This window comes from Anas acuta, chromosome 7 (genome assembly GCF_963932015.1).
Source record: "Anas acuta chromosome 7, bAnaAcu1.1, whole genome shotgun sequence".
Lineage (NCBI taxonomy): Eukaryota > Metazoa > Chordata > Aves > Anseriformes > Anatidae > Anas > Anas acuta.
Window position 1 is genome coordinate 27,649,289 of NC_088985.1, and position 27,972 is coordinate 27,677,260.

General features: G+C 40.7%; 1 protein-coding gene across 3 annotated transcripts in view; it reads left to right on the forward strand.

Moving 5' to 3' along the window:
• The window catches only part of ADD3 (adducin 3), a 97,752-nt gene that overhangs the window by 12,990 nt on the left and 56,790 nt on the right, over positions 1 to 27,972 (forward strand). For 2 of the 3 annotated variants that reach the window (XM_068688493.1, XM_068688498.1), the window contains exon 2: positions 21,669 to 21,714. The exons of the other annotated variant lie outside the window; for it this stretch is intronic. The gene's annotated coding sequence lies outside the window, so the exon portion shown is untranslated. The remainder of the gene's footprint in view (positions 1 to 21,668; positions 21,715 to 27,972) is intronic. 3 annotated transcript variants of the gene reach the window in all.

The following is a 27,972-nucleotide window of genomic DNA, read 5'->3' on the forward strand; positions in this document are numbered from 1 at the left end:
ACTTACAAACTAATGTATAATCCTAGTAAAGCTGCTGAAGTCAAAGCTGTAGGTATTTTTAATGTCCTCTTAATCTGATTCTTTTTAAATGTTTTGGTGGTATTTTCTCCTCATTTTTGTTCTCAATAACTGTTGTGTCTTTGCATGTTGGTATACAATCAGGTACAACTTTGAGTCATACCTAATACATAGAAATGTTTCTTTTCACTGTTTATTTCTGCATGTGCTGTTCAAAATGCCTTATTAATTTATTTAATCTAGAAATCCAGAGCAGCCTTTCCTAATGCTCTTTCTCATATTCAGGTTCAACTACATAACTCCTTTTCCACTCTTTTCTACTGTCCATGTTAGAAACAGCTCTCAGGTAAAGTGAAAGCCCTTGCTGTCACTAATTGTATAGTGCTTTGGAAGATGAAGACTGGATTCTTCATGTAACAAAAAGCTGTGTGTGATTTGAGATTAGCACTTTCAGTACATGACTACAGTGCATTATTGTCAAATATAGCAAATGCAACGTTTTCAGTCTTTTTGTGTGATTTTTTTTTTTGTGCACTATATATGCGTATGACGCACACAGAAAATGTTTTCAATGAAAAAGAAAGCTGATGAAAGGGGTAAAACTGTATATAGCCTCAAGGAGAAACTTTTGGAAACATCTCTGTGGACTGTAGCAACGGGTGTTACGTAAGAGAGAGGAAAAAAAAAAGTTTGCCCTGAAGTGCCTAAATTACTATAGCAATTCTAAAAGTAGGGTCTGTCTGCCTGCCTAGAGATCATTGCCATGTCCACTTCTGAACGGAAGAAAGATGAGCATGGATGTGTTGGAAAAACAGAGTTATTTACAGGAGGCTGTGGGCTGTGAGGGTTACAGGGTTGTGTAACTCAGTGCAAGAGTAAACGTTCCAGTGGACATCCTCACATTATTCAGTTAACTTGAAATTGTGTGAAATTCAGTCTCCTGAGTGGTCTGAGTTCGTATTTAGCACATGAGGATCTAATCTTTTATTTGTTTGCTCTTTGTGGTAAACTGAGCTAGTGCAGACTTGACTGAAGTGTGCAGTTGCACAGCTTTCTAATTAATTTGAGTGCTGTCTTTGGCATATTTGATGGATTGGGGGGGTATAAAAGCACAACAGTAGATTTTTTTTTCATCTGTGTTGAAGGATTTTGTTGTAGCATCTCGTGATGCTTGTGGGGTTTGCACTGGGCACGGATCCACAGCTGGCTCAGGAGCCACAGAATCTCTGTCTGGGTCCCTGAGGCAGAGGGAAGGCAGGAGCCATTCAGCCGCCCAGCTCATCCAGCCCAGGCTTTCTGCTTAATCACATCCCTGCCTCGAATTGCTTTCTGGAGAACTCTATTGTTGGTGGAAGCCTTACAACGAGGCAAACCCAGCTCAGACTTAGCTGGCTAATTAGGGTGCCCCGTTAGGGAAGTGTGAATAGAGCCCTTACACTGCCGTGCCTGCACACACGTTCTTTGTGCGGTGGGGTCCGGATCCTTGGGTCCTCCCAGCTCTGCGCAGATGACACATGGATAACAAGTCTCTGTTTAGGTTTCAGCTCGTCATTCAGACTGCTGTAATATTTGACTGCCCCATCTGCATATTGGCTTAGCCCATGGAAAGTCTTCGGCTGTGAGATTTTGTTTTAATTATCTTTTTAATATAAACCGTGTAAATGCTGCGGTGTTATTCTTCTGCTTTTAGGGTATTTGAAGCCCCCAGTGACTGACAGCTGCTGGCGTTCCTCCTTTCTGCAGACAGCCCATAGTGTGAAACAGCTGGTATCCAGTAAATGAAAGGAGTTTTGCTGTTGACTTCAGTGTGGTCAGATCCACCTGGAGGTTTCAGGTTCCTAAGCAGTTCTGTTTGTTTGCATTCCCTCTTAAGAAAATAAACAAACACACACATCCTCATTTGTTTCTACTGCTCCCCCTCACCCCATCTGTAGGTCAGCTTCACTATTAGGTACAAATATTCCCAATTAGGTTTTTCTTTTATGTCCTTTTGTTTTAGCAAGCCTTTTATTACAAACAGTTTAAGCTCCCACACCTTGGTGGGCTCTTCTTTTTGACTGAGGATGTAGCATTGAAGCTTGTTGGAAGCAATCTTCAGAGCTGCCTACCTGCACCCTCCTTCCCAGCCGCCCCAGGAAAACCAGGGTAGGCACATTGCTGAGCTCGGGAGAGCTGGCACGCTCTCTGGATGAATTCATCGTTTCCTCAGGGAGCAGAAACAAATGATTTGCTCATCTCTGTGCTCTGATTGCCTTCTTTATCCATCTCAGCCAACGCTTCCTCTCTGAACAAGCCCTTAGTTCTAATCACACATAAAATTAATCTGATTCCGCCTCTAAGGACAGTATTTATACAATTATCTTTTCTTTCTAAAATCCTGTTGAAAATGCTCAATTCGGATGCAATGGATGTTTAAAGTTCTCGTTAGAGCTTGGGTGGCATGTTTTAAATAGTTGTGGAGGACTGATGCTGCCAGGTCTCACTGCCTCCAGAGACAAGCACAGCAACGTACCTGGCAATTCCAAGCTGCCTGACTGCAAGAGGGTTTTCACATTGAAGTGCCAATTGTCTCATCTTTCATTGTGTTTTTTAGGTGAAAATTGGGCTTTTTCCTGCTTTGAGTTTGTTCTTCAGTGTTTTTATAATTTTATGTGACTTTTTTAATACCCTGCTTGGAAAATAATCTAGGTTAATCAAATACTTGCTTTAATGATAAATTCAGGTGTTCATAAGTGGCAATGTCTTGTGAAAGAGCCAAGTTATTTTTTTCAAAGGTTCAACCTGAAGATAATTTGGCAACAGGGATTGTTTTCAGTTGTTGATTTAAGTGATGTCACTGGTGGTTAACTAACCTCACTTCAACTACTTAAATTCCTATGATAAATACATCATCAAGGCAATAACCTTTATAACCATGAACCACTTGGGTTTTACTAATTTAATTTTGCATGAATATGAACATGAATGTAGAGTGAGAGTAAAATGACTATATACAGAGAGAATTTTTCTTAAACGTTGGATTCAATACCCATGTGAATATGAACTTGCCTGATCCAGTTCAGGAGTGCACTTCTTAAGAGTGCTGTTCATAAGTACTTCAATATCTAGATATCAAATATGGTACAAATCTTCTGGTATTGGATGGGAATGATAGTCAAGCTTTGTGCTGTTTCTAACCTATTTTGAAATGAATATGAGCTTGAATAAAACTTTTGTGAGCTAAGTTGCTAGTATTTTATAAATTGGCATGCATGAAGAATGTTACTCATTTTAGTTTAGACGTACTCATTTTCAGTTGAGAACTTATTTATTATTCTATTAGTTTTGTTGATTAAGTGGGTTCTTATCAGAATTAAACAACTTCTTGTGTTCTCAACAATGATGGAGCACACTGATTTTTGTCATGCAATGTATATATTCGAGCTAACTCAAATTGAGTTATCTGGCCAAGAGCTCTACAGATTGGTTAGAGATGTTAAACATGTCATTAGTGATCTAAAACTTGGGTATGTATCAGCTGAATTTCTTTTTTAACTAAAAACAGTAAAGATATTTGAGTGAAGTATCTTAAGTGTCTCCACAAAGGTGAGTAGAGTTATAATAACCGTTTATGTACTTTGAAAATAAACACTTGAGTTGGGGCAGTCCTAGGTTAGCATTGTTTGTAGTAATGAAACTCAGACTAGGCTTAGTTCTCTCCTGAAAAGTTTTCTTACAGAAGTGTTTCCTAAGCAGCATGCTTAGCTTTTTGTAGATAAGGGTACATGTGAATTGTTTTTGTGGTGGAAATATGAAAAGGTGAGTTTGAACTTGTTAGTTCTAGGAAACTTTGTATGAAAAAAGATAGAGGGGGGAAAAAAAAAAAAGATAGCAAGTAAAATGATTAAATAGAGAATTTTCCCTTAAACATTGGGTTCAAGATGTAGGCCACATCTGTAATCATGTTTTTAGAAATGAGTCCATATTAAATGGACTCTCTGCCAACAGCATCTGGTTGCACTTTATGTACGTGTTTTCTTTCATAAAGAAAGCAAACCATATGACATAACCCCAGTCAGATAAAAATGATTGTTTATAATACTTTGTTTATTTATATAGCACCACAAGATGAAATATTTCTTCATCCAAAAACTTTGCAGCACACTACAGAGGTGAGCAAATGAGATGTGCGTTCCCTCAGGAACGGTCTGGGGTACTGGGTGGTGTGGATAGTAAGTCCTGGGACATAAAGGGACATAAAATTAGGATCTGAGTCGATAATGGAATGTGAGCCTGATAATTTCAGGTGCCTTTGGAGGTAGTGCCCCACATGCTCTGGTGGCAGCGCAGTGCCGGTAGTGCTCCCAAAGCATTGTGTGGATTCAGCAACGGTGAGACTAAGCGGTGAAAAAGCCTTGAAGACACGATGCCTTTGAGGACTAGCAGCAAGCCCTCGGTGCTGCTCGCTGCTAAGCAGTGGTCTGCTTTTAATAAAATAGACTGCACAGCAGTCGTTTGCATGAGGTGTTCAGACTAATTTGAACAGGTTGATCTTAACGATGCTTTTTAAAGTGGCTTTTTCACAAAAAGAGCCACCCCTGTGGGGCTTGTAAAGAGCTCCAGCCTGGACAGACCTTTTGTGTTCAGCTTAGGAAGCAGCAGAAAGACAAGAACTGGAAATTCAGAGGTATGATTTCCTGTAATAAAAGGGCAGTGAGTTGTGAGCACCCCCTGAGCAGGAGGAAGCTCCGTGGTGGGGCTTCACCCGTCGTAGTGCTCAGCCACACGTCTCATCGGCACGTGCCGACCCGTGTAGCTATGGGTGCCAGCTGTAGCTTTCTAACATGAAAGTTGGGCCACCCACGGTTGCAGAAAAAGCTGTGGACTAGGGAGTGTTTAACTGAGTGTGGATGTACTGTACTTCTACCTGGAGGTGTTTGGAAGGAGCAATTTCCGTATAGAGTAGCAGATGCTTGAGAGTTGTGGTGAGGAGGGGGGCGAATACATCTGCCATAAGGTTTATTTTGTCCCATAGTAGGCTCTGATCAATTGTGCACCAGAAAAGGAAGTTTTGACAATTTATACCTAGATAAAATGTCCTTGTGTGATTAACTGTCTTCACCTGGGATCCAGGTTGACTTTCATTTTGGATTTTCAATAGATTATTTGTTAGCAACATAACTTTTTTTTTTTGACTTAGTCATGAGAATGATGGTGGTCTAAAACAGATTTTCATTGCAATACTAGAACAAAACAGGAATTTAAGTATTGTGGGTATTAGACCTGTTAAAATTAAGCATTCTAATTAACAGAGCTAAACACAGCTTAATTACTTAATGTAATTAACAGAATATGTATTACTTTTTTTGTTGCTAGACTGGAAGGTTTTTAGCCAAGCACGAGCTTTTGCTGTGCATGATGACCCTGAAAAGGCTTTTGGGACTCTCTCCAGCTGGCAGCTTGGCACTGCTGAGCAGATGTGACTGGTCTCTGGAGAGCTGCTCTGTACTGCTGGCTTTATTCATTCCTGATGTTCATATTGATCTGTGGGTCCAAACAAATGTAAATAGTCTCATATGGAAGTGGCATAATATATGAGTTCCTGTCGGTCTCTTCCTGATATGTTCAGGATACATTTTGGTAGGTCTAAGATAGGTCGTACTTACTTTTTGTACATGTGTATGTTTTACAGGTTTTTGGCTTCATGTTCCACTCTTGGTGATTCATAGAGCACCAAAATATGCAGAAACTGTTCTCAGCACTTTTGTAGACCTCTCCAGATGATAATTCTGAGTACTGCTTTTTCACGCAAAGCAAGTGGGCGAGCTGGAGGAGCATTCAAGTTTTCTGGAAATGCCCACGATTACTAAGGAACTGCTTTTCAGTTACCTTCTTGGAAGAGAGTTCTTCCATATATTTAATGATTAAAAACTTGAGTTGGAGAGGGAGTGAATTTTCCTGTGATAAGCACAGATGGTGTTGAAAAACCAATTGAAAATTTGTTCTGATGGACTTGAGTTTGATTTCTCCTAGACCCTAATTTATATCCGCAAAAGGCAGGCAGTAGTAAACTGGGATTAGTAGGACAATAAACTAAAATCAAAAGTTGCAGCTTTTTGTGTTAAGCTGGGGCATATAGTCATGTTGTTTTGTGTATGGAAAGTCTTTGTCACCTTTCAGTGTATAATTGTCAAAATACTGAAGTGAATATTTCTTATGCTTCTGAAAATTAAGACAGAAAATTGAAATGGTTTAGGAACATGTTGGAGATGTTGATCACAGGCAATTTCAGATAGCATTCTGAAGCTTCCCAATGGAGGATGCCAATGGTTAATGAATTTCCCTGTTCATTCACATGCTAACACAAACAAACGTACATGTTACTGCAGCTAAGGCGTTGCATTAATGCACATTACTGACCTCATCCCAAGAAATGTACAACACAAGCCAACTTCTGATATAATTTGGGGAAAACATTGATTTAAATGGTTAGTGAAAACAGATGTTTGAGAGGTTTTTGTGGGTATGCTAAACTCTTTAAAAAAAATAAAAAAATCTTGTAATCCTGAACTGTAATTATAATAGCTGATTGTTTATACCTTTCCAATCCATGGTCTCTGAGGCTGTGTTCTGGTGATACTGGCTTTGATAATTTCTACAAGGGAAGCACTTGCTGATCAGAAACTGGATTCAGATTGAGACCACCCAATAGTCACTGAATAGCAGTCATGGAAGTATGTATGTTTTCATTTAGGATAAACATTTTGAACTTAATGACTTCCTGTTTCTAAGGATGAAAAAAATCTTTTTTTTTTATTTAAAAAAAAAAAGGGGGGGGGGATATTAAAACAGGAAACTTGAGTACATGACAACATTTTGCTGGTAAGCCTATAGGTTGATGCTCAACAAAGAGCTAACTCTAAGGAAGGTTCCTGAGATGTTATGCTATTACAACATGCAACTTCTAACATTCTTCTAAGTTATGACTGTTTTTGTACAAATACCTGAACTTCTTCATTTTTTAAAACAGAAATAAAATGAGACAACAGATGAGGAAGGAGTTGGGTGGCCAGGAAGACCATAGAGAATAAGAATATGGAGGGGGTGTTAAGCTGAATGTTGACTTAATGCAATGTTACAGAGGATGGGCTTTCTGTTTAAACAGATAACAAGCCTCTGTTTACGTTATCCCAACCCAATCTAACAAGCAGATAATGCTATAGAATAGTAAAAAGAAAAATTTAAATAAAACCTTAGGATTAGACTGGAATCATTAAAGAGAATATTCAGCAGTCACACTCAAGTTGAAATGTCAATTAATTCTATCCCAGTGTTGCTCTTTTTTTGTAACTGAATTTGATGTACAAGTTATTAATATGGCAAGCTTTTAAAAGCAGCATATGAAAACAACTGTATTCATTTTGTCTTTTGAGTTTAGCTGGCTTAGCACTGGAAGTGAGTGATTTGCAAAGACTAGTAAGGGCTTGTATAAATTCACTGAGATGTGAATAGTCAGGAAATGTTACACTCTTGTAGTGCTATTTTATTTTATACTTGAACTCAGTAAATGGTGTTGGCCTGTGATGTATATCTTTGCAGCATTACATTGCCACTTCATGGAGTGCTCTGTTTGATCAGTGCATGTGTTCTTCGTCTTTTTAAGTAATTTCTGTTGAAGGGATCGTAGTGTGCACAATAAATCCTCATAACAGAAATTCAGGATCCCATTAGAAAGGTGGCTATCGAGAGGTGAGGAGGAGGAGGCCTGCGTGGTTGGATTCAACTTTGGGGCTGAGAGGGGATCTTTAAACCAAACTAGGCCTCATCCCACCTTTCTTGGGGGAGGAACATATAAAACTAAATAGCATCCTTTTTGTTTAGCAATAACGTGCATATGTATTGTTCTTACTGTACACTTGAGTACCATTTTGACTTGCAGTTTTGAAAAAGGAAATATAATTCCTTCCCAAAAGAGCTTTGTTAGAAGTGTGATGGAGGAGCCTGGGTTATAAGTGAGTCAGCTTGACTAAGCTGCAAATAATGCTTTGTCTCATAACTGAATAAAAACAGAAAACTTTCTTTCTGAAGGGGGAAAGAAAGGTTAGCAAGACATGTTCTTGTACCCCAGTCTTGAAAATGCAACTCACATTTTCAAGAATACTAGATATATGTTAAACTGCGATGTTCATACTGACTTGGAGTTAGAGTTATGGGACTTGGACAATAATATGCGTATTGTGAAATGAAGGCTCTTCCTGAGTCAAAACGTAAGAATTTCCTTTAGCTTTTGGTGGCAAAATAAGTTAAACTAATTGAGCAATCTTCTGAAAAATCTTCTGGAGCTTTGTGCTTTGCAGGCATTCATCAAGGTAGGGATTTGTCCTATGAATGTAAGCAAATTGGGGTATTATTATTGTTCAAATCTTCTGTAAATTGACTGTACCACTTACATATAGTTCTAATGGTCCTTTTTTTTCCCCTTTTCTCCTTTGGAAATCTGGAATCCCTGTGGTGAATGACAAACCAGGATTGCATCAGTTAGACTTTGTTATAATGGCTTTTGCAGCAGTATCTGACAGGATCTGTCTTTCGTCTCAACTTGGTGATATCAACCAGACAGAACTGTGCAGCAGCAGTATTTTCATTGAATGACCCTAGATCCGTTCCAACTATCTTTCATTTAAGAAACTCTGCATTTATTTTCCTCTATTGCTATTTTATAGTGTTTCCTCACACCTTAAAACTAGGTAATTTTCAGCTTGGAATTTATTATCTTCTTTATTTCTTGTAAGTGGCAGTAGTTGTTCGAAACTAAAGCTTGGCAGTGGGGAGGAAAAAAAGCTAAGACTTGTGTATCGTAGAGCAAATAGAAGTCTTGTTACTTTTATATTTGAAACAACTACTGTCATCATGTAGACACTGAAGTTCTTTATTTGTGTTTTTTATAAGATAGTTACACAACTCAAGAATTTTCAAATAATAGAAAAGAACAATCTCCCCTTAATAATGTTGACTTGGAACGTGTCCTAACCTGTGCAGTTTAGTTTTATACTATAGGCAATAGCATAAAGAATTGTTCAGTGCCAGATATAAAGAGGGCAGCTGTCGTTCATGATGCTGCTGATCTGGGTGCGCTCATCTGATGGTACCTGCTCAGCTTTAGACCTTCCTTTTGTACGTCTCTGTTTCTGCCTGGTTCTTGTTCTGTAAGGCATGGGTTCTTTGCTGTGGGTATTCCTTTCTTCCCCTCTCCAAAGCATTAAGTGCCTCTCATCTCAGGGATTTTTGAGTGCAGCCTTCCTTTGTAGACATTTTCACAACAGAAAACAATCACAGTTCTCTTGGACAACAGTAAATTGGCAAAAAGAAAGTTGTTGCTTCTAGTGTTTTTGTTGTTGGTTTTTTTTTTTTTTATCAAGGCAATAAATGGCTATGTTATTCTATTTGAGGAAATATAATTATTCATCTCTACTGAAATATCTTAAAGAGTATGTTTTATAAGGAAAGGCTTCAAAACTTAAAAGGCAAAAATATGTGTGTGTGTCTATCTGTACATATATCTACCACTGAGAACAGAAATATATCTTAAAGAATTGTGTTCTTGCCAAGGGAAAGAACAAAGTTATTTTACAATTTTGCACTGTGTTTACAGCTAAAAACACCATTCTACTTTGCATTCAGAATGATGCGTGTGACAGGCCATTATCTGGATTATTCAATGTGTGTAATTAAGCATTTACTTTCTTTTTTCTTTCATAGTACGTGTGCCGGGGTTTATAAATCTGAAGTAATAATGATCTGTGCATTTTAAAACATCATTTGAATAACTATTTTGGGAGGTTGATCAAAAGGATTTATTTTAAAGCTTTTTGTGCCTAAAATACATTCCTTTATTTTTTTTTTTTAAGATAGGCATTGAAATACAGTCTGCATTGGAGTTGAGTGCAGAAAATATCGTGGCCTGTGGTAACATACCCAGGATTTCAGACCATGTCTGTAAATCCCTGGGCTGTTAGTCTTTGGGCAAACAGTTGGCAGTAGTTCTTAACACTGATGCCCTAAGGTATATTGATATTTTCCTTCTGAGAAGTAGGCATCTGTGTGAAAATCTCTGCCCCAGCCAACACAGCTCGTATGCCACGAGGAGAAGCTGGAGCAGGACCTGATGCCTTCTCTCTGGAGTTCAAATTAACCTTGCTAGTGCCTTTATTGAAACTGCTTTAGAAAGATTTCATTTTGAGCTCTCTGTGCACTTTGTATTGAATGGAGAGGAGACCTGAACTTACCTGGAAATGTGAATTTGAGGTAACTTTTTTAAAAACCCTGTATATACCCTGCGGAGAAGCTGCCATGCCGTGTGTTGGGGATATTGGGTAACAGGACTTGCTGTGCCTCTGGCAGACCCGTGCGTGTTGCAGCACCTGCTGCTAACCACTCGTGGTGTGGGTACTTGGTGGAAGGAAGGAATGTTTCATTTTAAAATTTCGGAAGTGCATCACATACCTCTGAAGTTTTTAAATTCTCCAGGGGATTCTGGGTGTACTGGCCTGCAGCAGCACCGTGGGCCTGCCTGCCTTTCCTGCTGTGGCGAGGGGCTCCTGGTGTCCCCAGTGTGCCAGGGTCATCTTGGGGTGTGGAAGACGACCCAGAGCCACCACAGGTCCCTCTGGCAGGGGGTTTGGATGCTCCCACCACACAGGAAGGTGGCTCAGGGCTCACAGCCTGGAAACCCCTCCTGGAGACCAGCGCCTTTCACTTGCCCTTCCTGGAGTTCCTGGAAAGAAACATTTTCTGCCTCGCTGGTGAGAGATACTCTTTCCTTGTGAAAGAGGAACCGTGAAATGTGGGTAGTCAGATGTTTCAGAAATGTGGGCAGTCGGATGTTTCAGCAGTCACACAGGACCGGTGGCACACGCAGAGGAGCCGGCTGTGTGAAGTGCTGGGCTGGAACTGCAGATGACTTCTGCAGGATGCTCAGCATTCAATTCCTTAATCAGTTTGGAGGGATTTTGCTTCATGTGCCTTCTGTAGCTGATGCTGTTCACTGCAGAAGCAGCTCAAAAGCAAAATTCCCTCAGATTCTGACAGATTTCTGTAGAAACTAATTTCATACCATAGCTGTGGACTGAAAATCAAGTTGCTTTGCATCCTTTCCTCTAGAAACACACAATCAAGTTGATGCACACTAAATGCAAATGTATTGGTCCTTGGTTCTTTGTGGACAATGCAGTTGATCTTCTCTTACAGATCATTTTCCTACTTAGATGCATTAAAGAACAGAGTGCACTTAAGCTGTGATCGCCGTTCATTTGATAAAGTTGTGAGATGTCCTTGCTTGAAGCAAAACATTCTTAGTGTTGTCTTACATGAAACATTCAGCTCGTGTCTTGAGAAAAGGCAATTCAGTTGTCCGATTTATTCAAGTCCGTGTCTTCACTTCTAAAAGAAAAAAAAAATTACAAATTTTAGGGAAAATTTGAACAGCTTGAAATCATACAAGAGGGGGAAAAAAAGTCCTCGTTAGTGGAGATATTGCTCAATTGGTAACAGATCTCCCGGGGTTTTGTTTCTGATAAATAACATAACAATGCTTCCCAAAAACAGAGATGTGTTGCATCTTCACTGTGTTTCAGCTGATTTTAATGACAAAACATGTTTATTCATACTGGTGGCCCTTTGTGGGTTTTGGAGATGAGGAGGAAAAAACTGGAAAGGGATACTGTTGAATCAGTCCAGAAATTGGAAACAGCAACTGTGAAGAGGCAGCATGTTTGGGTTTTTGTGAATGTGGCATTAAAACCTTAGCTTCATAGACGTGGAAGAGGTAAATGTTGGCAAGGGAAGTGTTTCTGCCTCTGCTTTGGCCCCTTAGTACTGTTGACCCAAGCATTTGTGTGGCCACAGAGTTTGATGTGAAATATTAACTTTCTATTTTGCATTATTTTATGTGTGGTGGTATTTTGGTGAATTATTTCAGTAGTCATTTCTCACATGGACGTGTTGAGTTGCATTTCTAATTCATTGTTTTCTTTATACAATGTGCATTTTCTACTCTAACAAATTTACTGTGGTATGCAGCCTCCTGCACGTTCGTAATTGAGCTTCTACTCCCTGGTATTCCAGAAGAGCTGTTGAAGAGATAAGAAAATACTTGACGTGGTCATTAAAAATCATTATTCCTCTGAAGGGTCACTTGTTTTGAATTACATTTGGAAGCTCGACCAGAAAATAAACAGCAGCAGGTAGTTCTCTTTAAACAGTCACCCCTCAAGGTGTTTTTCTTTCAGTATGTATTTCCTAATTTCTGTTACCACATAGTTATATGTTAGCATTTTTCCCTTATCACAGCCATTAAATTAGTTCATTAAATTAAGTTTTCAAATGAATCAGATGTTTGAGTCAAGCATTACAAAGCATCAGGAACCTTCAATTCCCAATTATAAAGCTAGCTAGCTGCCTTTTATGTGCTGCTGATGGCTTTCATGAATTTTGTCAGTAACAAAGGGGCCGGTCTGGCTTTCATTGAAACTTAATGCAGATTTCTCGTGCCTGTCAAGAGGGGTAGAGGAAAGCTGCAAAATAGCTTTTAATGATAAGCTGTAGCTGGCTACCTTTGATAGAAAAAGATAGTGTGCCTTGAAAAATAGGCTTATAAAACGTACTAAAAGGGAAGAATTTTACAGCAGCACAGATAAAAACAGATAAAAAGCAGGCAGTTTTTAAGAACATGTGGCTGATGCTTAAAAACCAGTTGGGGAGACTTTTGCAGGTCTCCATCAACATGTGGGCGTCTGAGCGCTGGGACGGGGTCACAGTGCGGTGCTTGTGGCAGAAGGCCCTCAAAGTAGGTAGGGCTCCAAAAGTGAATCTCAGTCTGTGTTGCTTTTAAAACTTGTTTCTGATCATGTTTTGGCAACAGCTGATTTCATTTGCAGAACTGTCACTTTCACTTCAGTGAATTTGGTTTTTGAATGCTTTGGTACAGCTGCCATCGTTCTGCTCTATTGTGTGTGAGGTTCAGCGCTGTTTGTAAGGGCTCTTGTGCGGAGGGATTGAAAACCAAGGGGAAAAAATACAAATTTCTTACAAAAAAAAAAAAAAAAGCAGCCCTAGAAAAGGGTGAATGAAGAAGTTGTATGACCCCAGTAGAGCTCACAGAAAATATTGTGAGAGCTTCCCAGAGGGCATAATTTTTTCTGAGAAAATAAGAACTTAGAAAATAACTGTGCAGACATGACAGGAAGATAGTAAGGGGTTTTCTTTGTTCAGGAACAAATTTAACTTCTTAGTAAAGTAAATACAGTCCAGATGGCTGGAAAGTACAAGATGCTCCCAGGGGTTAGGGTGGAGGTTGGATGAATTAAGCTTTGTAGAAGTCAGAGGTGAACAAGTGAAAGATGAAAATGCAGTTACAGACTTCAAAAAAAAAAAAAAAAAAAAAAAAAAAGAATAAAAATATATAGTTTCTGTTCTTCCTGAGGTTTGGGGCTGGATTGAGCCTTTCATGATAGTGATTAAATGAAAGTGTATGAAGAGGCAAAGTCTCTGTTTATTTATCAGAAAGTAGGAAGAAAATGGATAGAAACAGTTTTTCTTTTGGTTTTCTTTCAGCAGTGGAGATGGTCAGTTTTAAAGTTATCATTTGTTTAACTTCCAAATACAGTTTGTTTCAACAAATGAGTGTTTTGGTACTTTGTAGCTGAGGAAAAAGATCTAAAGAACTGTGTGCACACTGTTATTACCTTTGCAGCAGTGCTGTTGTTACAAATCCAGCTATGACTTTATCCAGAAATTATTACTGGAAGAAAATAGCACCAGACACTTGAAGTTTACGTTGTGAAATGTGTTCTGCTCGTCTACCACCAGGCACGCAGGCTGTGCCATGCACTCAGTCGCTCTGTGGGGTGTGGGGAAAGGCCTCCCTCCAGTCTGTGGCTGCAGGGCTTCCTTTTCCTTTCCTCTTTTCTCTTTCTGATTTTGGGTGTGGTAGGAGACAAGTTCGGACAGTCTCAGAGTGAGATGTGCAATCACAGTAACCTTGCTGGAACTGCTCAGTAGTAATGCTGCTGAGGTACAATGGGGGTAAACACTTTCACATCAGAGCTGGAGGAGAAATCTGCGTGCTGGAGCAGGTGTAGGGTTGCTGTAGATTTGATGACTTAAAAATAAGAACATGATATGAAAGGAAAAGATGGGATTAGAAAGGAATCAATGGCTACGTAGGTGGTCCAAGCATTGAGTTAGTAGGCATCGCATCATTTCCTAGTAAAGACATCCTGAATGGGTGTTTTCTGCAGTAAAACATCAAAGACAGTTTGCAAAAACCATGCTCTGAAATGACATCTAACGTGAGAATGTGTTGGATCTTATTGATACTTTTTCAAAAAAAAAAAAAGTATGAAAAGATTTCCTACAGACTTTGCATTGCTTTTTATCCTTGGGCAGACCATTATTGCTATACCAGTACTGTAGCTGCAAATGTTTGTGTGTTTTTTTTCTGTGCAAATCTAATGAGAACAGCGTGTCAAATGCACATACCAGGGTCCTGGTCTTATTATCACATGTCAGACCCAGGGGCAGAAGTCTGGCTCCCTGAAATGCCCATGCCTTCTTTGAGGTGAGGATGCTGCAGAGGACGTGTTGGGCTGAGAACAAAAAAGGACTAAATAAGTGCAGGGCTGGTTCCTGGGAGCAGACTAGTATATTTGTGATTCCCAGGCATAGGAGGTTAGTCTAAGGAATGCTGATAGGCAGTTCTCGTGACAAGAGCACACATGGCAATAGCAGAAGAGGACCAACGATAAAGTTGTTGTAAGTGCATTGAAAACTGAACGCAGGAGTTGGAGCAAAGAACGAAAGGACGGACCTGCGAAGGGTGGAGGGTGGGATTTCTTCATGCTTCTAGCACTCTTGACATTTTTGAGCAACTGTGCACTGCTGAGAGTAGGGTCCTGGAAACCACTAGGTAGGAGTGGTTGGGGTGGATAGCTTCTGGTGAGAAGCCAAGAACAATTTTTAAAGTGTGCAGTGCAGCATATTAATAGATGAAATCTGGTGGTCATAATGAGACTGTAGCAAAAGCTAATGAGTTGGAGTTGACACTGAAAGACTGGTGGAAAATGACATTCAGTCTCAGGGACAAGAAGAAAGCAGGAAACCTGGAATAGCAAAAGGTAGGAGAGGAATCATGTTGGGCTTTCACATTTGTATCTTCTTTTCTTTTTAAGAATTTAAGATTATTTTTTTCCAATAGAGATTTAAAGTCTAAAGAGTCATAATACCAGAATACATGTGGTACGGGACAAAGAAAGCTGTGAAAATAAGATCAGGATGCAAGGTGGGTAGGCAGGGGCTTTAAATAGCAGTTGGAAAATGCTAGATGGCTTTTTGGTGATGATTACCCAAACCTTGGGGACAACTGAAAAATTATTTTGTGTGTATTGTGTGTAGCTTTTTCTTTTTTCGTAATTAAGGATGAGGGAGCACAGTCCATCTCCCCTTGACAGACCTTGAAGCCAACAGCGAGCATTTGTATTTTGTCTGTCTTGAAATACCAGTCACTGAAAGAGATGCACTATATTCACAAGTGTGAATGAATAGAGCTTGACTAATCCTGCTTTCAGTCAGGATTTCACCTTGTTTCAAGGGGGCGAGGCAGGGCAGAGGTATGCAATGCTCAAATGATTTTCCCAAGGCCAGGCAGGACGCCTGTTACAGAGCTGTGCCTGTCATCCAGACCCTTAAGTCCATTCAGGTGATTTCTGAAACTGCCACTTTTCACTACTTGGACTGCATTTATATCAACTAAGTTTAAGTAATAATGTAGTGCTTAAAATACCCTACCTGAAAAGATCTTTGCAAACTTGCTTAAACATGGTTAGTAATTAAAATACAGGCTGCAGCTGTGTTCTTTATAACACTGAATTGCTGAGCACTGAGCCTTTTATAGTGGGATCCGAGGTAAATGGAGTAACAAACAAACAGTAAGGGAAATGTGAATTAGCATTTTCATATTTACATGTATTTAGCTGAGCCAGAATTCATAATTTAAGCCTTTTAAAAATTCTTAAATAGCTTTGTCACATTTGTCTAAAATCAAGTTCTACTTTCTCATGCTAAAGCTTGCACTGACACTGCTACTCAGGCTGAGCTTTCACTACTGTTACATGGACTCTGCTCTGTAGTTTCTTGCTGTTCTGGTCATGCATCTTGGTGCAGAAACTGTAGGAAAAAATAAAAATGAACTGTGTGTTTTTAATCAGAACCAGCAAATCATTTCTGGCATAGCTTGATACTACTCTGCTCTAATTGTGGAAATATGCGGTATATTCTAAATACTGCCTTGCCTTACAATCTGCATAGTTTGGGTAGTCAAAGCACAGGGTAGTTCTCTGTATAGCATCATCAGTAAGATTAAATTGAAAAGCTTTTAGTGTTCATTTTCCTCTGTGTTACTGAGAGTAATAAAACTAAAAAATAGCTTTCGAGTAGTCTTCTAAATCTCAGTACAGACTTCAACATATCAGCTGATGTTTTATTTTGCTATCTAATTAAGGCAATGACTAGAGAAATATTTTTTGCTGTACTATTTGTCATTAAGCCAAGTTGCTTTTTTTTTTTTATACTTAACGTTTAGATCTTCAGCATCAACTAAAAAGGAAGGGAATGCTCATGTGTTTGTAACTTCAGAGAAGGTGAGCTATCTAAGACCAGGGGCCCTTTTTGGTGGCTTGAAGGGTAGTAGTCACTTAGTGCTTCAGGCAGCTATGAACTAAAACTGATGAGTCTTGGAAATGTTGAACATCCCCCCCACAGAATATCTATGTTGTGGGTTGCATGAGCAATGAAGGGCCTGGTGGAGGCTGAAGGAGCAGCATGCTGACAATGGAAGGGGTTTTCTATAATCCCCAGGGACTCTGTAATCCTTATTCCATCTATTACACTCACAGTACAGGTCTGGGTTTTGTGTTTTAGGCCTTCTCTGAAGGGTAAAGCTGATACCATAACTGAAAAGAAGAGGGAGCATTCCCTTCCCCAGCTGTGAGCTGGGACTGTCATAACTCCTTAAAGAAGGCCATGCTTGGTGTTTCGTGTGGAGATGTCTTCCCTGGCCCTGTGGGCCTCCTTGGATGACAGAGCCATATCCTTTCCTCCTTTCTGAGAAGCATTGAGCATTTTTTTCCATGATCTGTTTAATTCAAAAATGGGGCATTCCAAAATTTCCAATCTTGTCATTCTAAGAGTGGATTTCTTGAGTACTGGTGTAATAATCCTCCTACACAAGCAAATTCTTCTAACATCTCTGTCTGAAGTTGAGGCATTTGTCTGTCTTCATACCATCCAAACTTCTTGACTTGACTTGTCTGGCGCACTAAAAACATCAAGCTTTCTGTCTTTCATGAGTTTTGTTTGCTTTGTTTTTTCCTTCTGAAAATAATTTGGGCTCTTTGTAGCACATTTTGTTTTTGTTCTGTTTTTATGACTTGTTCCACTTGCTTTCCTTCAGCTGCAGTGGAGAGAAATTAAATTCAGTTGTAGCCCTGATTAAAATCTTCACTTAATTGAGTTGCAAATTTGTGATGACAGATATTTGTCAGGGTGGTGATGATCAGTACCTCTTTGCATTCCTGGTACCTTTCTGAATTCTGATGATACTCTCTGGTTTTATCACTGCTTATGTTCATTTCTCCTCTTTTTCTCTCTTCTCTACATGAAGCTCAGCACAGGGTGTTAATTGCTTTTTCCATGATAGAGTAACTTGTTAATTAGCTGTCAAGAAAATCTAGTCCCTTTGTGAGGCCTGTCTTGCATTTCCCTTGGAGTGTCTCTGATGCTTGCTATCATCACACAGGATCTGAAGGCCAGTAGATCTCTAGTACTGGAAGTGCCATTGCACATTCCCATATGCTTTTTTTTGGCTTCGTTCAGGGATGATTTGTAGTGGTGATAAGCTTTATTGAAATAACTGTGAACTGAGAAGTTGTAGCGGAAATCTATTCATTAGGCTAATGTAGGAGATACTGTATAGGGTGCAAGGGGTATACTACCATTAGTGCTATTTTCATCCAATGTTCAAGTAACCACCCAGGTTTTCATAGCAAAGCTCCTCACTGGCATTCCCCATCTTGCTGTCAGGGAATGCTGCAGGACTGAGTCTTTTTACTGATAATAGAGTTGAGGTTTGGGGTTTCTGGTTGAGAGAGGTATATTTTGGTGAAATCCAACAAAGGAGTAGAAATTGCAGTTTAAAAAAATAATAATAATAATCATTAGGCAAAGATGCTCAATAATACAACCTAAGTTCTCTCTCTAACCTTCTGGAAGTATATTTGTGTATACCTCTCAGTTGCTGAGCTTTAAGTCTCATGGCCCTGATAGTGATTGTACACCACTTCTGTATCCTATTATGTCATCTATTTTGTATGCTGAGAGCTGAGAGTGGAAAAGATGGAAACATGGTTAGATTGTCAGTTGTTTCCAATGAAGAAATCTCTGTTTGGTGGAACTGTTTGCATTCCTGTGGTCAGTGGTATAAGGAAATACCATGTTATGAAAAATTCCCAATTGTTTCCTTAAGGGCTCTTTTAGAGTTGCACAATCTTTTGATGGTTTTGTTTGTTATTTAAAAAAAAGGGGGGGAAAAAGTTGCCAGCTCTTCAGTTCAGAACTCAAAATTCTCTTAAATATTTACTAGGGCTTTGCTTTCTACACTCAAGGTTTGGATTCAAACCAGAAGTGTATTTTCTTAATATGCACTGATCAACCATTATAATGTGAGTAGTTGAAGATTATTTTTTCATTCCAGAGGATGTTTCTTTGGGATATCCCATCAGTTCCTTGACTATCCATCATTGTGATTACTCATACTTTCTGGATGCAGCTCTAAAACATTACTTCTTTCTCTGAGTGAGCAGGGGAAAGCTCTCAAATAACCAAGTGGCTTTCACTTTAATTCTCGAGAAGAGAAATGGCATCTTTGACACACAAATCCATTTGTCTTGCAGGCTGAAGGCTTCTAACATTTAATGTGTACTTGTGTTTTCAATATCCTGTTAGGATTTGTGTAATATGTCTAATTTTTGACATATGCATTCATTCAGATGTATTCCAAATTTCTGAAGCTGCTCATGTTCAATATTTGTCTTACCGCTGTCATATCTTGAGTTAAAATCAATCTCTCTTCCTAGCCCATTCATCCAAGAATGTCTTCATTTTCCCTGAATTGAGAGCTGGCTTTGAGATGATGTTTACTGTGTGACTCTTAGTCCTTTTGCAGATATTTTTCCCCCTGTCCTTGATATGATCTATATCCTTTGGTATTAGATGTGCAATTTCATTTTGGCTGTAGAGGCATTTAATTAATCTTTACTCTAGTGAAGAAAGCTTCATGCATGTCTTAAGCAGTGCTAAGCTCAGCGAAGCCAACTGCTGGTCAGTGCCTACACCAGAAGGTTTCTCAACCATGCCGGAGGAGTGGTAGGGTGGGATGAGAAGGCCCCGATCGATTAAGCAGAGTGAATTACGACATGATGCCAATGTTGTGGTAGTGTTACAGTTGTTGAGGGTTTTCTTTGTTTGATTACGGGAATTTTAAACTGTGGAGAGGGGAAGAGATTATGAAAATGCGTGCAGTGCTACTGAGGAGCAGGGATGTGAAGGAGAAGAAGAAAGGGCTGCTAGCAAAGAGCTGGTGACAAGCAGCAGGAAAAGCATCTGCTCAGGGGCCTGTGATGTTTCTAGCATAATGGCTCCAGCAGTCTTCCTCCCTGCTCCCTTCTGCTGATCGCTGTAGGGTCTCTGGCCTCCAAGGTGGGGGCACAGCCTGGCCACTGCTTGCCACGGCTCACACTGGCCCCTTGGTGGGTACTGTGGACTCCAGGGGACTAAAACATGCTGACTGCCACCATAAGGGCCACTGGGCCCTGGGCTGACAGAGCCGAGGAGGGCACTGAGGTCTAACAGAGCAGCTGCCGGCCTGCAACACAACATCTCCTCTCGCCGGTGACAGCTATGCTTAAAATAACTGATCAGGAGCTCGCATAGAAATAGCATTCCCTTATCTCCAGCAGCGTGAAGTAGATGAAAAATAAACTGTACTCATGCCAAGAATAAATGGCCACGTTCAAGTGTCTAAATTCCTGCTGCTGTGGAGTGCTCCGGCTGCAACGTGGTGCTTTTTGGTGCCAGCCCGTGTCCCCTGCCCTCCCCAGCCGCTGCCACGGTCCCTGGGTGCGCTCGGTGAGGAGCAAACATGCCCCAGGCCTGCCCCCAGCTCATGCTCCTGCTGGCCTTGAAGGCAGGGGAATTCCGGTGGTGGCTGCTTACCTGGGGTAATGCTGAGTGCCAGCACGTCCTTTGCTCCCAAGTGCAAACTGGCTGAAAACAATGCCAGAGTTTCTTTTTGCAATGTTTATTTTTCTAGTGAGTGGGGAACTAGCTTTCTCTAACACAGTAATGTAGGGAAAGTAGACTGTGAATATCTTGTGACAGCAGTGCCTTACATTAGTTTTGTATCATTCTACTTACTTTTTGTGCCCTTTTTTTTTTTTTTTGGAAGTCAGTTCTGTGCAGTTGAAACCACAACAGCACTGGATAATCCACACACTTCAGTCAAGGAGAAAGGGCTAGGCTGAAGTGTTGAAACTGTTGAAGTACTTGTATGTACTCAGAAGACCAAACCTGTAATGCTTGAGGATACAGTGTTCAAGTCCTGGAGGAGTAACAAGGCAAAGCTGGTGATGGTTAAATTTGTTTCAATTTATAAATACAAATGGTTAGCTGGTTAGAAAGAAGCACCATCTGTGCTTGACGGTAGAGCTCAATGTCACAAGGCATAAAAAGTCTAATATACGATGAGTCGATCTTTTTAATTAAAATTAATAAAAGCACGTGTTCTGTATGCATGTATGAAATCAAGGAGCCTGGCCCCTGTCCACCAGGAAATAATTGCTTTTCCTCAGAGGAGTGGTTAAGGGAAAAGGGAAGGTGATGGAAATAGATTTTGTTGGGTTTGACTGGAGACAGTTTATGCTCAAAGACTGAAAAGACAAAAGATGATAGAAGCAAACAATCGCTATTTTATTTACTCGTTTTACTTTCATGTTAAAAGATGAAGGTGAGAGGGAAACCCATAGCTGCTTGGTGGTAGGAAGGGGTCAGGGAAAGGCGGTGGTTGCCGTGTGAACTTTGCACGCCAGCAGCTCTGAAGCTGCCGGCCTTCAAAGAGGGGAATTGTGTTCCTGATTGTGTTCCTCTTTCTCCTGCTTCCCACCCTGGTCAGGGTCTGCCCGCCCGGCAGCACAGCAGGCATTTGGCTGCTCTGAAGTTCAGCTGCTGGCCTGGGGAGGAGTTACAGAATATGGGGGTTATTTTACAAAATTCAGCAGGTAGCTGGGTTTGGTTTCTGTTTGCAGCCCGTTGTGCATGAGGGACATGGCTGGATTCTCCACCCAGGCTCTCTTAAATGAGACTTCCCTGTGCTGAGATTTATTATTTTAATGAAGAATGCATTGTATGGTATCAAAGTAAAACATAATTAAATTAAATATTCTGAAAAAGAGTTCAAGAAACCTAATGTTGTGTTAATGATTTCTAAAGTTTTAAGTGTACAGCATATTCCAGTAATACTGAAAAGCCTACCACAAGTCATTAATCTTTCTTCTACTTTACAGGTCAACTGCATTAATAGAGCAAGGAGAGCTGTGGAAAAAAATCAAGGTACCCAAAATATTTTATTACGTGAATTCTTGGCTGTGTTCTTGCTGGTCATTTAGTGTAATGATTTTAATTGGGGGGTGGGGGATAACTGAATTAGCGAGCTGCCACTTTAAAGTGGTTTTATTGAAGCAATTGTGGTTTTTATCTATGCTTTTTAATCTCACTACAGTTGTGTAAAATACTTCTGTGGGGAGAAGCTGTGCATTAGCTTTGGGATGAGTGCTGGAGCCTGCACAGCACCGCCTAACACTTGCTTTAAGGGCACATGGAGCTTCCCATGTGCATGGGCAGCGAGATGGCCTCCAGCAGGGTGCTGCCCACTGGTCCAACCATCCCAGCTGAGCAAAGGCAATGCTTGCAGCTTGGCCTCTCATCACGGTAATTAACAAAATTCAGCACTTTATATAACTGTTACTTGTATGATTCCTAAAGCTGCAAAAGGAGGAGTATGAAGTCTGCAAAAGCTGAGCAGTAGCTGATATTTTACAAGTTAGGAACTCTTCAGTTTTCATACCTTTTCCAGACACTTCTATTTTGACTTACAAGTGTTACTGTGCTATGGCTAGGATATACAATATTGTGTTCCTCACTTTCGTAATAACAGGCAGCAAACATTCTCACAATGCTTTATGGATTTCCTTTCTTCTTTTTTTTTTTTTTTAGTTGGAGAAAGTTTATCTCCTTTATTTGTCATGATTTTGGAAAGAGAGGGGAGTGGATAAGCAGATAGAGCCATAGCAGATGTTATTGAATTTCTTCTTCCCAAATAAATTCATATGCATAAAGAAGAAACTGGAGATGAAAGAGTACAACAAAGTTATTTCTGTCCATTGATTATACGTTTAGTTGGAACATAATTTCTTCGACAGAAGCACAGGAACACCTTGCAAATGCAGGACTGAGGCAGAAGCAAGGAAGAAGTCAAAATGTAAAGCAGACATTTAAGTAAGAGCTTACTGCATCCTTCCATGCTCTTCAAACTGAATAGTGCTGAGATACAAAGCTGCCTTCTTCCCATAAGAATACGTGAAATTGCTACTTAGGAATGCTGTTGTAGTGAGCTCTGCAGCTTTCTGCCCTGTGCAGGAGTTTATGCTAGGTGAATGTATTTATAGCTGTGTAGGTTGTTCATGCGCCACATACAAAAGTCTGATACAGGCAAGAATACGGTTCATACAGAAGTAATCTCTCAAATTTCTACTTCTAATACATCTTTTAGAGAATGATTACATCAAGCGTTTGTTTTGGCTTTGTGATTGGGGAAAAAATAACGTGTGTTTTCCTTTTGAGTGATGTCTGCAGAGGGTGAGAAGCTGAGAGAAGGGCAGAGCAGCCTACAGTGCTGGTAAAAATGAAAGGTGTCCAGTTCTTGGCCTGCCAGTGGGTGATTACACTTACATGGCAGGTGGTGCACAATTGCTCTGCTTATTTGCTGGCACAGAACTAGCAACACAGAGAAATCCTGTCCCAGAGCAGCGAAGCGGTGGCATCATCATCAGCGTGTTCATCGGGGTACCTTTTTATTTCAAGAAATGGAGGGATGCCTTATTCCCTCAGCTTTGCTCTCTTCCACCTTTTTAAGTGGCTTCTATGGTACCTGGGGTGTTCAAAGCTCCAGCGGTTCCCAGGGGCTCGGCAGGCTGTCTGTCTGTGCCGTAGGCGCTGTGTTCCCCAGCGCAGGCGCCCCCAGGCTCTCGGTAAGACAGGAGCTGGCAGAAAGCACGGGAAGGAATTTGTGTGCAACTGGAAAAGAGATACAGGCGAGCCTCAGACATTTTTATCTGGCGTCTCCATGCTGAAGGAGAGGTTTCTATCTCCTTGCCCAATATAGACAAGAGATTTTATTCCAGACGTCTTCTTGCCCCTGACTGTGCAAAACCTGTCAGATCCTTTTCCTGACACTTTCTCCCTCGTCAGTCCCTCTAAAAGACTTCAAAAGAAATTTTCCCTATTGCAAAAGGAACCAGACATGGTCTTTCTTTACTAGCCCTGCATTCGAAGCATTGATAAGTAACATGTGGCTGGCTCCAGGCTGCAGACTTTCCCAGCAGTTTAAGGAAACACTGCTAATCACTTGGTTTTAAAGGAAACTATAGGATCCTTCTCCCTTTTCTGTTGCTGCTCATTTGTGTAACATATCCCAGGAGCTATTATTCCATTCTGTTTGAAGCTGTCAGGATTCACCACTGTCTGATTGCTGAAAAATAATAAATATTTTTCATTTTTCCATGTGGGACGAGATTCTTTATTGATAACCCATGTCACAGCTTTGATTTTTTTTCCATAATGCCTTTTGGATCATCGCTGTTTGGAACACTTACTTCAGGATTGCCCTAGCAGAAAGAAAAATATTATTTTTAAAACTAGAGACTGAGCAAGAGGAGCTTGGAATCCGAATGCACTGTCTTCAGTAATTGTTTAAACCTGTCGTGCTGTTTGGCAAAGGTCTGAACCAAGCGGTCCTTTCCTTAAAATGGAGCTGGGGCTGCTGCTTCAAAGAGAGGGGATGCCTGAGGACAGCCTCTGATCCTTTTAATAAGAGCAGGGCTCACTTGAAAGGCAAGGCGGCAGGTGCAGGAAGAATGTAACCTGGGGGGCTTACGGGTTTGCTCAATAACTCCAGGCTGGTGCACCGCCTTGTAGCAGTAGGAGAACACAGCTTCTTATTTCCTGCTTTGTTTGGGGATCGAGCTAAAAGCAAACAGTACAAAAATATAGTCAGATGGAAGATGAATGTAAATCTGTGTTCAAATTTCTTGCCTAAATTGCTTTTTTTGTTTAAAAAGAAAAGAAAGTCATCCTGGCCCTGAAGTGCAGAGAGGCCAGCAGCAATCCCCAGAAGCATTTAACCTGGTCAGATAAAACTGGGAATTGATCCTTAACTTCTGGGCTGCCTGCTCACCTCTGCATGCATGGTCCTTGTGAGGAAGGGCAGATGCTTGTGAATCGGTGGGGTTTTTATGCTTTTTCGGTCTGTCTCATAAGAAGCGTGTTTCTAGGCTCTAATTGGCATTGCTAGTTTTGCTAGAAATTAAAGCTCTAAAATCACCTTACACCCAGCACTGAGGAAGAAGTCAATGCAGGGCAGGCTAGGACAACTACTGAAATATTTCTGTTTATTTCCGAAGTTGGAGCTGACCAAACTTTTTGTCTCTAACCTCCCTATCAGTCTATTGTGTCCCAGTTTCACTCACATGGTCCAGGCCCTGTCTGCAGGGTGACTGTGATGGTCCAGGTGAAGGTTGTGCCTCTAACCTGGCCATTGTGGGCTTTGTGCTGTTGAGCCCTGGGCCTTCAGAGCCCACACGGGGACTAGATGTTGCTCGTGGGGTTATTTTAAGCATGTATTTGAGTGCTTTTTTTCACCCAACACATCTTTTGACTCGTACATCTTTTGACTCGTCTGTCTCTTACATTGCAAAGCATGATCTCCATTTTCCTTCCAGGCCAGCGGTTGTGATGACCATTGACTCAAAATCCATTTAACCTCACCCCTTCCCAGGCTTGAGCAATGGAAAATGCTTAATAAGTGCTTACTCCTGGATACATGCCATTTCAGGCCAATGTGAAAAGCTTGATCACCTCCTTCCATCAGTTCCCAGTTGTACCGTAGGATCTCAGAGGCCTGGAGTCCTCCTGCTCAATGTGACTTTCTTGTCCCCACTGAGTGCTGTGCCCAGGGTGAGCCTCCTTGGTTTGGGCACTTTTTGTCATCTGGGCTACTTCCCAGGTAGCTCTTCAAACAGCAGCGGCTTGATAGTCATATCTGCGTGAATAATGAAGCAGGATATGGGTACAGGTGCAGCTCTGCCTTACATGACCCTTCCCAATAAATATTTGTGAAAATAAGTTACTCGTGCAGTCCATTAACAGAAACAAAACTAAACACACAGTTGGGCTTGCGCACATAACATAAAATAATGTTGTAATCCGATGTCTCATTCTCTGCCACAAATCAATTTGAAGATTTTTTTTTCTTAGCATGAGAGGTTTCAGAGCAGGAAAGTCTTTTGAGTTAACCTTCTCACTAAATATTTGTAGTTGCTGACAGTAATATTTGTTCATACTGTGTCTGCAGTCTGCATTTTTTTCCACTTAGAATGGAAAAAGAGATCTGTATGGGGCGTGAAGACAACTGTATTTTCTGTACTTCTCTGGAACTGGAGTTCCTCACTTGTTGGACTGCTTTTCCCGTTCAGCTGAAGAAACGTTTTGGAGCTTGGTCCCTGTTGCTTGGCTGGTGGCAGCCACGTGCTGTGCTGGACGTGATGCTGGTGCTGTACCTCCTCCACCTCTCCAGCCCTCCCCGCTGGTGGCAGCGCTCGCGCTGAACTCAGCTGTTCCCTCTGACCGCTTGCATCAAAGCGCTGGAGCTCTGCCCAGATACTCGTAAACAAATGAAACGCGGTGTGGGATATATATTGTGCAAGCTAAAGTAATCAAAAGAGAAAATAAAAAGACAAAGGGAGATCCTGTTCGACTGTTCTGCAGTTGTTGCCTTTCTCATGAAAAAGCACTTCTTTTGTATGTAGTTCCTGTTGCTTTATTACACGTATGAAAGGGTTGTGTGGTTTAGGTCTTTGAGAAACATCAGCTTCAACAGGGATTGCCATTTAAAAAGTAGGAGCTGGTTCTTTTTTCAGCACCAAGCTGAAGATTTTCTGTCTTAAGAGATCTAACGTCAAAGTTGTTCTGGCAAGACTTGGCTAAACTTAACCCCCTCTCACCGCAGCGGAAAACTGTAAGAGAAGAGCTTTAACAGTGGAGGCTGAGGAAGCTTGTAAAGTACAAGAGGAGAAAGCATCATCCCAGGGTATTTCTAGAATTGCTGCTGTGTCTGCGATCCATGGTTGCAAGGAAGACAACCAAATTCATGCAGCCTTCTAAAGTCTTAGTAGCTGATTGAGGCTTTGTGCAGGATTTCTGTAGATAGTATTCCTGTTGTGGACTTAGGAAAAAGATGATACATCTTTCAAAGGCATTATTTTCAATAAGTTAAAATCCTGAACCGTGGGCACTGCGCTTTTTTTCCACAAGTACCTGGAAGGTGTTGAAGAGCTCTGGATGGCTCACCACTCTTTTCCCCTTCCCTTTCCTATGCCCCTATCTTGGAAGCAGTTTTCTGGCAGCTGATAAGTTTCTATATCTCATTCCCTGTCAAATTCCTTGGGCCGTGCAATAAAGCAGTTTCATGCTAGGCGGGAAGAGGAAGAGGATGAATGGAAAGTATCCGATTGCACTGGGATTGGGGGAGCTTGGCTGTCGTTTCCAGAGGGAATTGCAGGGAGAGAATGCAGCCGAGCAGTGGGAGGGAAGCAGTGGAGCTCTGGATTGCACCAAGCAACAACAACAACAAAAAAAAAACAATCTTGAACAAACTTGTTGGTTTTCAGCTTTTTCAGTTGACAAGAGCAGGCTGTTAAAAGTTAGTAGCACAGACTGTGTTATCTTATCCTGTTAATGATGAATTAATGAAGACCAGCTCTGGAAAAATGAGGTGATATAATTACTAGCTTGTGACATGCTGATCAGATTTTCAGCTGTTTCTATGTGATGCTGGAATTGAAGCTGAAAATTTTCATTCAGCATTGCAGATTGGCATACGTTAAATCAATAGGCTTATAACTGAAAAAAGACAGATCTAGATACTGTTTCCAAAAGGCAAAATCATTCCATTTTGCTAGCATTATAACTATTAATGAAATTTAAATGTCACCCCTATCTCAGCCACACCACACTTATTTTTTAAAATGCTCCTTAGTCCAGGAGCAAGCCTGTACTTGATGGCTTAAAAATACCATATCTTTTTATGAGCATAAAAAAATGTTGCTAGATATGTATCAGCTCATCACTGTGACTTAGAGTGGAGATTGTTGGGTTGTTTTTTAGCAACCCAGTCTGGTTTGGCTTTATTCATAAGCTGAGTGGAATGAATGAAGAATGAGTGTTTAAAAGTTGAACTTTTTCCAAAATAATTATAAGCCTTAAAACTTCCATCCACTCGATACTGATTTAATAATTTCAACAACAGCCTGTCTTTTTAGGATTATTCTTTTCCCTTTGTGCATTGGACTGTATATAGTACTGCTGACCTTCTTAGCAAATGTTGATATTTAGAAAGTCAGTTTAATAAACACTCTGCTTTTTGTTGCGCCTCAGCTGAAGCTGGATTTACTTCCCAACAGTTCAGTTGTAACAACAGGAGGGCTCTGTCATTCTGTGAACAAGCAGTCACTCTTCACAGAGAACATCTTGCAT